Here is a 13,651-nt window from a genome sequence, read left to right on the forward strand (position 1 = left end):
ATACGAAACGTCCCTCACTGATAGTAAGGCAATATGGGAATAATGCCATTGATGTAGAAAATCAGTCATGGTCTTAAGGAAAGACACAAAAGGTTAGAGACTGTATCCCATGATTCTTGACCCTTAGCCAGAGGAAACAGCCTCTCACAGCAGCCCCATCAAAATGTCTATGTGAACTCAATTCTGTGTCCACGTACCTAAATCATGTACCAAATCACGAGGTAGGGAATAGTTAATTCACAGTATTGTAAATGACGGTCCCTTTCAAAATGAACCAGTGTGATATTTTGAATCAAACTGTTCAGTAATATTATAAAACACTTCAGCAGCAGGTGGGACTTGAAGCAGGGCCTCCTGGCTCAGAGATAGGGACACCACCACTCTAACATGAGAACGCCAACAAACCAACATATGCTTCAGAAATAACAGACAACATGTGGCTCACTGGAACATATATTTAAGGGCTGGCTTTTGTAATTGGGTGATTGGTTAATTTGATGTATGTTGATCATAGAGGTCAACAGCAAAAGGCCCTTCAGCCAATTGAGTCTGTACCAGTCAAGCACCCAACTATTTGAATCCCACTTTGCAGCACTTGGCCTTGTATGTTTTGGCATCACAAGTGCTACATCAATGTTATGACGGTTTCTGCCTCTACCTCCCTTACAGGCAGTGAGTTCCAGATTCCCACCACCTTCCGGGTAAAAGGATCTTTCTTCACACCCTCCCCTGTCCCTTGTTCTAAATCTATGCCCCCTCTACATTCATCCCTCTGTCAAAGAGAAGAGTTCATTCCTGTTTTCCCCATCTATGCTCCTCCTAATTTTATACATCTCAAATTATACCTCTCACTTATTAAGATAAAATAAAAAAGAGCTGCGCACCTCTGCCCCCTCAGTAAGTGAAGTTATTAAGAAGGAGAGAACGTAAGCTGGAGGTTGCATTGAAATACATAATGCAGATGAATAACTGTGACTGACTCTTGCAGCTGTAAATGGAAGGCTAGCAATTTAACATTCATCACATTTTAATTTTATGTTTGTTTTTATTTTGGGACCTGAAATAGGACAGGCCACAAAATCTCCCTCCACTGGCAGGAGGTCACAATGTATCTGGGGATGTAAACAGAAAGAGCTCAAAGAGGATTGATGAGGGCAAAGCAGTGGGCATTCAACAAAGTTCCTCATGGGAGACTGGTTGGCAAGGTTAGGTCTCATGGAATACAGGGAGAACATAAGATGTGAACATAAGAGGTACAGTTAGTAAGTTTGCAGATGACACCAAAATTGGAGATGTCGCTGACAGCGAAGAGGGTTACCTCAGATTACAACAGGATCTTGACCAGATGGGCCAATGGGCTGAGAAGTGGCAGATGGAGTTTAATTTAGATAAATGCGAGATGCCGCATTTTGGGAAAGCAAATCTTAGCAGGACTTACATACTTAATGGTAAGGTCCTAAGGAGTGTTGCTAAACGAAGAGACCTTGGAGTGCAGGTTCATAGTTCCTTGAAATTAGAGTCGCAGGTAGATAGGATAGTGAAGAAGGCGTTTGGTATGCTTTCCTTTATTGATCAGAGCATTGAGTGTAGGAGTTGGGAGGTCATGTTGCGGCTGTACAGGACATTGGTTAGGCCACTTATGGAATATTGTGTGCAATTCTGGTCTCCTTCCTATCGGAAAGATGTTGTGACATTGAAAGAGTCCAGTAAAGATTTGCAAGGATGTTGCCAGGGTTGGAGGATTTGAGCTGTGGTGAGAGGCTGAACAGGCTGGGGCTGTTTTCCCTGGAGCATGGGAGCCTGAGGGGTGACCTTACACAGGTTCATAAAATCATGACGGGCATGGATAGGATAAACAGACAAGGTTTTTTTTCCCTGGAGTGTGGGAGTCCAGAACTAGAGGGTTTAGGGTGAGAGGGGAAAGATATAAAAGGGACCAAAGGGGGACCTTTTCACACAGAGGGTGGTACATGTATGGAATGAGCTGCCAGAGCAAGTGGTGGAGGCTGGTACAATTATAGCATTTAAAAGGCATCTGCATGGGTATGTGAATAGGAAGGGTTCAGAGGGATATGGGCCAAGTGCTGGAAAATGGGATTAGATTAGGTTAGGATAGCTGATCGGCATAGATGAGTTGGACCAAACTGTTGTACGTCTCTATGACTTTATGACTCTATTACAAAAGACTGGCAGACATACAGTGACAGAGTCTCCATCTTCTGATGATTTCATGAGCTGCAGTACTTAACTCAAATAGTTTGAGAATTATTCTATTGGATTACATTGAACGTTCAGCACAGAAAGAGGCCACTTAATGTTAATGCTACACACAACCTGCTCCCATCTCTCTTTAGTCAATAAAGTTTGGCACTGGACAAAGTACAGCAGGTCAGGCAGCATCCGAGCAGCAGGAGAGTCGACATTCTGGGTAGGACTCTTCATCAGGACTGGGGGCTCAACTCTCTTGCTCCTCAGATGCTGCCAAACCTGCTGTACTTTTTCCAGCACCACACTTTATCGATTCTGACTCTCCAACATGTGCAGTCCTCACTATTTCCCATCTCTCTTGACCTGATCAATATATCGTTGTGTTCCTTTCTCCCTCTTTATCCAGCTTCTCTTTCAATGTATTTATACGATTCACTTCATAAACTCTCTGTGGTAGTGAGTTCCAAATTCTCCACTTTCTGGTTTAAGATGTTTCTCCTGAAGTAACTGTCTAATGACATAGGTTTAGGGTGAGACGGGAAAGATATAAAAGAGACCTACGGGGCAACGTTTTCACACAGAGGGTGGTATATATATGGAATGAGCGGCCAGAGGAAGTGGTGGAGGCTGGTACAATTGCAACTTTTAAGAGGCATTTGGATAAGTATACGAACAGAAAGGGTTTGGAGGGATATGGGCCGGGTGCTGGCAGGTGGGACCAGATTGGGTTGGGATATCTGGTGATTATGGACAGGTTGGACCGAAGGGTCTTTTTCCATGCTGTACATCTCTATGACTCTATGACTCTATAATATTTATGAGCCAGTGTTTGGACTCCATCACAAATGGAATCACTGTTGAGGCATTTTGCCTTACAATAATCAGGACAGAATTGCGAGAACTCAATTTCAAAGATAACAATAACTTGTACTGCTTGGGAAGAGAGTACTGATTAGGAAGCATATAGACTCTGATTCAGCTTAATGGTGAAAGAGCTTGAGATAAAGGCTTTTCTGATCAGATCATCATTTGCTCTACGTCATGTAAATCCATGAATAGCCCTGTTATTTTTGGCATGGAAAAATGTCCAATAAACCTCAGATTACCTGAATGACAAGGTGCCCCAAAATGTGTGGCTCAGTGGTTAGCACTGCTGCCTCACAGCGCTAGGGACCTGGGTTTGATTCCACCCTAGGGCGACAGTCTGCGTGGAGTTTGCACATTCTCCTCATTTCTGTGTGGGTTTCCCCCGGGTGCTCCGGTTTCCTCCCATAGTCCAGAGATGTGCAGGTTAAGTGGATTGGCCTTGCTAAATTGACCATACTGTCCAGGAATGTGAAAGCGAGGTGGATTAGGCATGGGAAATGCAGGGTTACAGGGAGAGGGTAGACCTGGGTGGGATGCTCTTCAGAGGGTCAGTGGTGGACTTGATTGGCTGCTTATACGCTATAGGGATTTAGTAAAATTTTTAGCAATATACGGAACTAGCCATTTCACTCTGTGACAATGCAATAACAAAACCAGTGATAATTTCCATTAGCTAGATGATGCCCTCATGTCAATATGATGTCAGCTTTGCATGCAAATCAGTCACATGGTATATGTATTTCAGTGCTGGTGTGATGCTAAGTATGGTGCCCATTTGTCTTGTACCTGGTATATTGCATCAAACAGAATGTCCCTTCAGCAGTTCATGACATACACATTTGACCATATTCAACCTGCCCTGGTTTGCAAAACAAAGAATGTAGTGTTCAACATTAGATGTGATCACATGATTGGACACCATTTGCCAAACACAATTCCGAAAGATGTACAGGTTAGGTAGATTGGCCATGCTAAATTGCTCTGTCGTGTCCAGGGATGTGCAGGCTAGGTAGATTAGCCACAGGAAATGCATGATTACAGGGATTGGGTCGGGGGTTGAGTCTGGGTGGGATGATCTTCGGAGGGTTGGCGTGACCTTGATGGGACGAATGGCCTCCTTACACACTGTAGGGGTTCTGTGATTCTGTGAAACAATCCTGATTGTGCTAATTATGACACGACCAAACAACATAAGATACAAAAATAGGAATTGCTAGAGAAACTCAGCAGATCTTTGGAGGGAGAAACAGAGTTAATGTTTCAATTCCAGTGAAACTTCTTCACAACCAAATTTAATCAATGTAAGATTATTAGTGGGACTCATTTACATGTGTCAGAAGCTGGACATATCCACTCGCAGGTCTCTGAACGTTACAAACAGAAAGAACATGTCCCCACACTGTACCTTTTCAATAAAACAAAAGCTGAGGGGACAGCCATTCACTGGTGTATTCACCATGTCTTGACTAATCAGAGCCAACTCGTTTAAATTTAAACAGGAGCTGGCAATAACTTTTCCCCATGCATTCTCCATGACAATACATCTACCAAAGTTCACTTGCCAACCAGTCAGCAACCTCTTCTCATGTGGTATAAATTGTTGTTCCCTTCTAGATTTGGTTTTCTTCAAATTCTGTCCTGATCAGTGCAAGTCGATAAGCCTCAAAAGCATCTTTTTCTTCAGTAATACTTAGGGTCTGTGTTACCAAGCAACTACAAGCGGAAACATCTTCGCTCGGTCAAAGCCCTTTCATAAGCTTAAAGATGACAACAAGAACTAACATCCATGCAGCACTGCTAACATATTGAAGCTTCTCAAGGTGTTTCACAGAAGCATTAGAAAGCAACATATGATACTGAGTCACACAGGGAGGGAGACATTAGGTCAGACAATCAAAAGCTTGTTTTTGTAGAATGTTGTTTTGGAGGAGCATTTTAAGACTCAAACAGACCCCTAGTCTGTTCAATCTTTTTGAATGAGTATGTCTCATTCCAGTCTCATCGTTGTGAGATTTTGTTTTAATCAGTGCTTCAGGTATCTTTTATACAACGTGAAGACCTGACAGCAGCAGTGAGCAGGACTCAGTCACATGTGGTCAAGTCCTTCACTGAGGAGGGACCATATATCCCACACAATAAACATGTCAGCTTCCATCCTACCTGGACAGTAGTCTTTAGCGTAACGTTTCATCACTGGATTGTTACAATCTGAAAATGAGAGGAATAGCGTCACTTGAAAATTGCAGATAATTCCGAAATTTAAGGTTCATAACAATTGCGATTTATTTACAAACAGATGGTTTCTTTAAGGCTTCTATGTGAAGTGCTTTGTTGTAGGGAAATTCATGTATGCCTTCACGCTGTCCCACACACCTCGCATTTCTCCACTTCCATCTTCCCTCACTGACTCCCTTAAATTCCCTCGAGGTTAGTAGCCAGACCCTGAAACATGCCTGCAGAGAGAACTGAAAATTCACTCACATACGAGAAATGAAAGGACAGTTAAAAAGGCAAAGGATCCCACAGAAACCAAATTCCGCCTCAAACTCTTACTGGGCCCTGAATGGGAAGCCTTCTTTCTTTCTTTAAACTCATGAATTTTGAGGGCAAACTTCACCCTCTCTCACACCTCCCCACCTCCCCCACCCCGCCGTGTCCTGCTGCTGCTTCGTGTTATAGAATCTACAATTGCATTAATTGTTGACACCAGGCACCTCATTCACGATCTCCAGCGTTAGGTCGGCTAACTGGGAGATCTCAGAAACATTACCTCAGGTTGATCTTGTCTGTATCCTTTCACACTTCAATGAGATCAAGTTCCATCCTCAACTCTCACAAAGTAAAGATTCCTGATTCTGCGACCTCTCCTCATATCCCACCTAGCTGGAAATGTAACTTCCCTGGATGGAGTGAGAAATTGTTCCAGTTACAGCTTTCAATGTAATCAGCACGATTACATAAATCCATTGGATAGGACTCAGCTTGAAGTATCAATTGTGGCTGATTATGCATTAACATAACATCTACAGAGCCCTGGTTAGACCATATCGTGATGTACGTGCTCAGTTCTGGGAACTGTACTTTTAGAAAAATCTGGAGTTGCAGGTAGACAGGGCGGTAAAAAGGAGTTTGACATTCTTGCTTTCATTTGTCAGAACATTGAGCTTAGGAGTTGGGGCCTCACATTACGACTGTACGGGACATTGGTGGGGCCACGTTTAGAATTACTGTGTACAATTCTGGTTGCCCTTCTACAGGAATGATGTTGTTAAACTTGAGAAAAGATTTACAAGCATGTTGCCAGGACTGGGGAGATTGGGCTATAGGAAGAGGCTAAATAGGCTGGGGTTTTTGTCCCTGGAGAGTTGGAGGCTTAGGGGTGACCATGTAGAGGTTAATAAAATCATATGCGACATGAATAGGGTGAATAGACAAGGTTTTTTACCAAAGGTGAGTGAGTCCAAAACTGATGGGCATAGGTTTAAGGTGAGAGGGGAAAGATTTCAAAGGGCCCTGAGGGGCATTTTATTTCACGCAGAGGGTGGTACGGAATGAGTTGCCAGAGGAAGTGATGGAGGCTGGTACAATGACAACATTTAAAAGGCATCTGGAGGTATATGGAGAGGAAGGGTTTAGAGGGATATGGGCCAAATGCTGGTAAATGTGACTAGGTCAGATTGGGATATCTGGTCAGCATGGACGAGTTGGATCAGAGGGTGTATTTCTGTGCTGAGTGACTCCGTGAGTAGTTACATTTTCTGGCCTGCCTGGGTAAAATTGCAAGCACAGATTACACAAGCTAGTGACACATTCCTCAGGGTTTACAGGATTAAGGAACAATTTGTTCAAATGTTACTAAGAGGAACTGACTGGGTAAAGAGAAATATAGAAACAAAAAAGTAGGAGCAGTAGACCGTTCAGCCCTTCAAGCCTGCTTCTCCATTTAATAGGTTCATGGCTGTTCATCTAACCCAGTTCCCTGTTCCTGCTTTCTCCCCAGACTCTTTGATCCCTTTAGCCCCAAGAACGATACCTGACTCCTTCTTGAAAACATTCAATGTTTTGCCTTCAATAGACAGGAAATATTTTTGCTGGTTTTGGAGTTTAGGACTAGGGGACATAGTCAAAACTTAGAGCGAGGTCTTTCGGGAGTAAAATTAGGAAACAGTTCTGCACACAAAGATTGGCTCTCGTTTCAGCAAACAGCACTTGCTGAAAAATTAATTGTTATTTTTAAACCGGAGATTGATAGATTTCTGTTAACCAAAGGAGTAAAGGGACTTGGGCTAAGGTGGGTGGATGGTGTTAGTGTCACAAATCAGACTTGATGGCATTGAATGACAGAATTGGTTCAAGGGGCCGATTGGCCTCCTCCTGGACGTGGTTCAATGAGTAATATTGTCACCTCTGAGATGAAGATTGTGGGTTTAAGGGCGTATCAAGCACTTAAGCATAAAGCCCAGGCAGCGACATTTCCTCTAAACTGTGCGGCTGCTGGGAAATTTCACATCTACTGACTGGCACTGCTTCTGGAAACTTCCATACACAGACCTTGGGAAGTCCATGTAACGGCAAGAACAACGAGAGGGAAAGTTGCAGGAAACGCTCTCTGGTTGGGAGGTGGCATGTTAAAGCTTCGGTGGGCAAACAGGAGCAGGAGAAAGTCATTTGGTCCATCAAGTGCATTCCAACATGGTCATGGCTGATCCTGCATCTCAACAGCGTACATACTCTTTGACATCTTTGGCCTGTCGGAATCTATCTAACTATAGGTTTCTTAAATATATTCAGTGACTGGATTTTCACTGCCTTTTCTGGAAGATAATTGTAGTTGATCCAATTACTCCTCATATTGCAAAACATTTTCTGAGGAAGAAGTTGGTTGGGTGGTGGGTAGCACGGTAGCTCAGTGGTTAGCACTGCTGCGTCATAGCGCCAGGGACCCGGGTTCGATTCCAGTCCCAGGTGTGGGGAGTTTGCACATTCTCCCCATGTCTCTGTGTGGGTTTCCTTCAGGTGCTCCAGTTTCCTCCCAAAGTCCAAAGATGAGCAGGTTAGGTGAATTGGACATGCTAAATTGCCATAGTGTTGAGGGAAATGTAGGTTAGGCACATTAGCCAGCAGTAAATGTAGAAAAATGGCTTTGGGGATACTCTTCGGAGGGTCAGTGTGGACTTGGGCCAAAGGGCCTGTTTCCACACTTTAGGGATTCTACTAAAAAAGTCTGGTGAGTCTTTGCTGCACTCCCTCTAATGGTAATTATCTCTTTTCTTAGGTAAGGAATGATAAACAAACATAATTCTTCAGGGGTGGTCTACCAAGACCCTGTTCTGGATTAGTGGTGCTGGAAGAGCACAGCAGTTCAGGCAGCATCCGAGGAGCAGTAAAATCGACGTTTCGGGCAAAAGCTCTTCATCAGGAATAAAGGCAGAGAGCCTGAAGGGTGGAGAGATAAGCTAGAGGAGGGTGAGGGTGGGGAGAAAGTAGCATAGAGTTTCAGGACATGGTTAAAGAGCTTCAGGGCAGAGGAAATGACCTGGGAGTTGCAGTGGGAGAGGGGCTCCCTGAGATTTTTGTAGAGAGAGGAGGAAAACTTCTTCACTGCAGTGAGACTTCCTTGCTCCTGTATTAAACTCTCTTGCAATTAAGACCAAAATGTCATTTCCTTTCCTAATTACTTGCTGCACCTCCTCACTGCCTTTCAGTGACCAGTGTACACCTAGGTCCCCCTGTACATCAACCCTTCCCAATTTATTACCATTTAAATAAGATTCTGCCATTTTTTTTTTGTACCAAAGTGGACAATCTCACTATTGTAGGTGCTGGTGTTGGAGTGGGGTGGACAAAGTTAAAAAGCACTCAACACCTGGTTATAGTCCAACAGGTTTAATTGAAAATACAAGCTTTCAGAGCTGCTTCATCAGGTAGCTAGTAGTGCAGGTACATGGGACACAGAATTACATTGATAAAACTTCAAGCTATCTCGGGGTTGTGGCCAGAAAGAAATCCTGGGATTTACATATTCATCAATCAAAACCTGCATCCCCATTCTAAGAGATTTAAGATTTAACAGCTATCTAGGTTTGTCTAATACATTGCATCAGTTGTATGACATTTTTGATCTCTTACTATAAATTCTGTGTCCTATGATTCTGTCCCACTAGCTACCTGATGAAGGAGCAGAGCTCCGAAAGCTAGTACTTTCAAATAAACCTGTTGGACTATAACCTGGTGATGTGAGATTTTAACTTTTATCCATGTTATACTTCATCTGCCATGTCCTTGCCTAGTCATACAGCTTGTGTAAATCACCCTGAATCGTTTTTATATCATGCTTACCACTCTCACTTCCTCCTAATTTGTGTGCAATGCACTACTATTAAATTAATGGAGCGTCAGACAGGTCTCCCTCATACTCTGAATAATATTTATCTTCTGGCAATATCACTAAAACATGACTTATCATGTTTGCTGATATTGGTTTTGAATTGTGGTTAAATTGCAACATAAATATTTCTTTGGCTTTGAAGCGCTTGTAGGATGTGCAAGATACTATATAAATGCAGGTTCTTCCACTGAAATAATATGTTTCTGCTTTATTTGTTGTGGTATAACAATCAGTCAAACTTGTTTTAGATTTGCTGCAGGACAAACCAGTTTATTGCTGTGAAACTGAGCAAAATGTTCCATGCCCTGCAGGAACTCAGAAAATAATAAACTATAATCTGTGTCAGGGAGGGTTTCTTACTGATTAAATGGTGCAGGACCTCTCACTCACACAGCCCTGAAGAAGCTTTCTGTTTCTCCACCAGCGGCCTTCTGGCACCTTATCCAATTTGTCAACACAAGGCCATCCATGGAAGGATGGGCTTTGGTGGTGATTGGCATGTTTGGGAAGGGGTGTGTGGGGGGGGCGGGGGGTGTGGGCGCAGAAAGGAGAATTAGCAGGATGCTGGGGGATGGGCAGTTGAAGGGAGAAGGTCATGTGATAACACCTTCTGGAATCTGGCCAGCTGGAGTTGGCAACACTATAATTAGGCCAAGAGAAAGACCATGGAACGAGGACATACCACAACCAAAAGGACTAGCCACACTACCATACATCAGGAGCATCTCGGAACTGACTGCCAGACTACTGCGACCCCTAGGACTCATAACGGCACACAAACCAACAGCCACGCTCAGACAACAACTCACCAGAACGAAGGACCCGATACCCAACATGAGCAAAACTAATGTAGTGTACAAAATACCATGCAAGGACTGCACTAAACACTATATAGGACAAACAGGAAGACAGCTAACAATCCGCATACATGAACATCAACTAGCCACGAAACGACACGACCAGCTATCCTTAGTAGCCACACACGCAGACAACAAGCAACATGAATTCGACAGGGCAACACTACTATCATAGGGCAAGCCAGACAGAGAACAGCCAGGGAATTCCTAGAGGCATGGCATTCATCCACAAACTCCATCAACAAACACATCGACCTGGACCCAATATACCAACCACTACAGCGGACAGCTGAAACTGACAACCGGAAGCGGCAGGGACAGACCACTATAAACACCGGAGGAAACATCAAAGAAGCGCTTCGCAGGAGGCTCCCAAGCACTGATGATGTCGCCTAGCCAGGGGACGAAAAGTTTGCAACAAAAACTTCCAGCTCGGCGAACAGAACCACAACAACGAGCACCCGAGCTACAAATCTTCGCACAAACTTTGAACACTTATGGGCAAGCTAATGGAGCTAAGGATAGACAAGTCTCCTGGCTCTGCTGGAATACATCCCTGGGTATTAAACAAGATAGCAGGAGAAATAGCAAGTGCACTTGTGGTAATTTTCCAAATTTCACTGGAATCTAGGGCAGTTCCAGTAGATTGGAAAACAGCAAATGTGATGCCACTGTTTAAAAAGGGAGGTAGACAAAAGATGGGGAATTATCAACCAATTAGCATAACCTCTGCTGTGGGGATGATACTTGAGTCTATTATCAAGGAAAAAATAGCAAGGAATCTAGATAGGAATTGTCCCATTGGGCAGACACAGCATGGGTTCATGAAGGGCAGGTCATGCTTAACTAATCTTTTCAAATTCTATGAAGACATTATGAGCAAGGTTGGCAACTGGGACCCCGAGGATATGGTGTACCTAGATTTCCAAAAGGCCTTCGACAAGGTGCCACAAAGAGGCTGCTGAATAAGATAAGGATGCATGGCATTATGGGTAAAGTATTAGCATGGATAGAGGATTGGTTGTCTAACAGGAAGCAAAGAGTGCAGATAAATGAATGCTATTCTGGTTGTCAATCAGTAACTAGTGGTGTGCCTCAGGGATCAGTGTAGGGACCGCAATTATTCACAATATACACAGATGATTAGGAGTTTGGGACCAAGGGTCCTGTGTGAAAGTTTGCAGATGACACTAAGATGAGTAGCAGAGCAAAGTGTGCAGAGGACTGTGAAACTTTGCAGGGGAACATAGATACTTTTAATGAGTGAGCAAAGGTCTGGCAGATGGAATACAATGTTAATAAATATAAAGTCATTCATTTTGGTCGGAGTAATAGTAAATAAGATTATTATTTGAATGGTAAAAAGTTACAGCAGGCTGCTATGCAGAGGGACCTGGGTATCCTTGTGCATGAATCACAGAGGGTTGGTCTGCAGGTACAACAAATAATTCAGAAGGCAAATGGAATTTTGTCCTTCATTGCTAAAGGGATTGTGTGTAAAAGCAGGGAGGTTATGTTGCAGCTGCATAGGGTGCTGGTGAGGCCACACCTGGAGTACTGTGGGCAGTTTTGGTCTCCTTACTTGAGAAAGGATGTACTGGCACTGGGGGGGGGTACAGAGGAGGTTCACTAGATTGATTCTGGAGTTGAGGGGGTTAGCTTTTGAGGAGAGACTGAGTAGATTGGGATTATATTCATTGGAATTTAGAAGAATGAGGGGGGAGTCTTACAGAAACGTATAAAATGATGAAGGGAATAGATAAGATAGAAGTAGAGAGGATGTTTCCACTGACGACAAGGGGGCATAGCCTCCAAATTAGGGGGAGCAGATTTAGGACTGAGTTGAGGAGGAACATCTTCACCCAGAGGGTTGTGGATCTATGGAATTCCCTGCCCAGTGAAATAATTGATGCGACTTCAGTAAACATTTTAAAAACTAAGATAGACATTTTTTGAACAATAAAAGAATTAAGGGTTACTGTGAGAGGGTGGGTAAGTGGAGCTGAGTCCATAAGATCAGCCCTGATTTTATTGAATGGCGGAGCAGGTTCGAAGGGCTATGTAGTTCTTATGTTCTTTTGTAAATGCCAGCCTTAGCAGTGACTCTCTAATACCATGGGTGAATAAAACATGAAATGGTTGCTTGAATCTGATCTGAAATTCTCTCAGATTGTAGATGATCTTCTATTTCAACTCCACTTTCCTGTCCTATGCCCACTTCCCTTGGCTGATTTGCTACCTTCAGTTTTAATTGTTTCACCATTTACTGGTCATATTTTCAGCGGACTTGGAGCTCAGCTCTGGAAATGACCAATGCTCATTCCTCAGAAAATAAACTCACCATCCCTCTTTCTTTCTTAATTAAAACCTATCTTTCTCATCTACATTTGGACACCAATTCTAATACTCCCTGATGTGACTTGATTTCAATTTTGTGTGATGCACCCGTGAAGTACTTTGGAATACCTCTTAAAGCATTATGTCAACGCAGAGAGGGGTGTAGGCAGTGAGACCATCAAATGGGCTTCCAATTTAACGCTTCGCTCAAATGTCAGTAATTGTGGGTAGTTGACCGCAAATCAAAGAAATAGTTATTAGGACAGGTGACGCAAAGATTGATCAATAGAAGGAAGTTTTAAAGTCCGCCTTACATGAGGAGAGCAAAATAGAGAGGCAGTAACATTTAGGAGAGGGATTTCCAGAGCTAAAGGCCCACAGAGCCATTAATAGTAAGGCCAAGGAATAGGTAATGCACAAGATACCTGAGATGGTAGAACACAGAGATCTTGGATAGTTATAGGTGACACAGCTGTGATTGGGAGAGTTGCCTTGGACGGGTTCTAAAATGAGGGTCAAGGGATTTGCTACGCAGGAGTCAATGTAGATTGGCGTGCATGGGAACTTGGTGTCTATTAAGATGCATTTTCCCTGTTACTCTGACCTGTGCTTGCCCTCGGCCCATATCCATGGACTGGTATTTCGACTGTGGTAACTTTACTTCAAGTTAACTTTAATTTCACTCCCTCCGCCACCCACTCACAAGGTGTACCCTCTTCAAGATGATGAGCTCCAGCTCACCAAGCCTCCTTAAACAGCACCTTCTCAACCTGTCACTTCTCCCATCTAGAACGACAAGGACAGCAGATACATGGGAACACCACCACCTACAGGTTCCCCTCTAAACTACTCACTGTCCTGACTTGGAAATATATTGACGTTCCTTCACTGTCACTGGGTTAAAATCCTGGAGTTCCTTCCCTAAGGGCATTATGGGTTTGTCAATATCACATGGACTGCAGCTGGTCAAGAAAGCAGCTCACCACCACCTTCT

General features: G+C 43.5%; 1 pseudogene across 1 annotated transcript in view; it reads right to left on the reverse strand.

Annotated features, from left to right (window-relative positions):
• Nucleotides 1-13,651, reverse strand: part of LOC148145077 (uncharacterized) — a 132,601-nt pseudogene that overhangs the window by 24,806 nt on the left and 94,144 nt on the right. Inside the window, exon 6 of the transcript XR_015750890.1 lies at nt 5,236-5,283. The product of XR_015750890.1 is annotated as an uncharacterized LOC148145077 (transcript). The remainder of the gene's footprint in view (nt 1-5,235; nt 5,284-13,651) is intronic.

Source organism: Chiloscyllium plagiosum, unplaced genomic scaffold (assembly GCF_037043375.1).
Source record: "Chiloscyllium plagiosum isolate Xiang-an unplaced genomic scaffold, Cpla_swu_hap1 HiC_scaffold_26, whole genome shotgun sequence".
NCBI lineage: Eukaryota > Metazoa > Chordata > Chondrichthyes > Orectolobiformes > Hemiscylliidae > Chiloscyllium > Chiloscyllium plagiosum.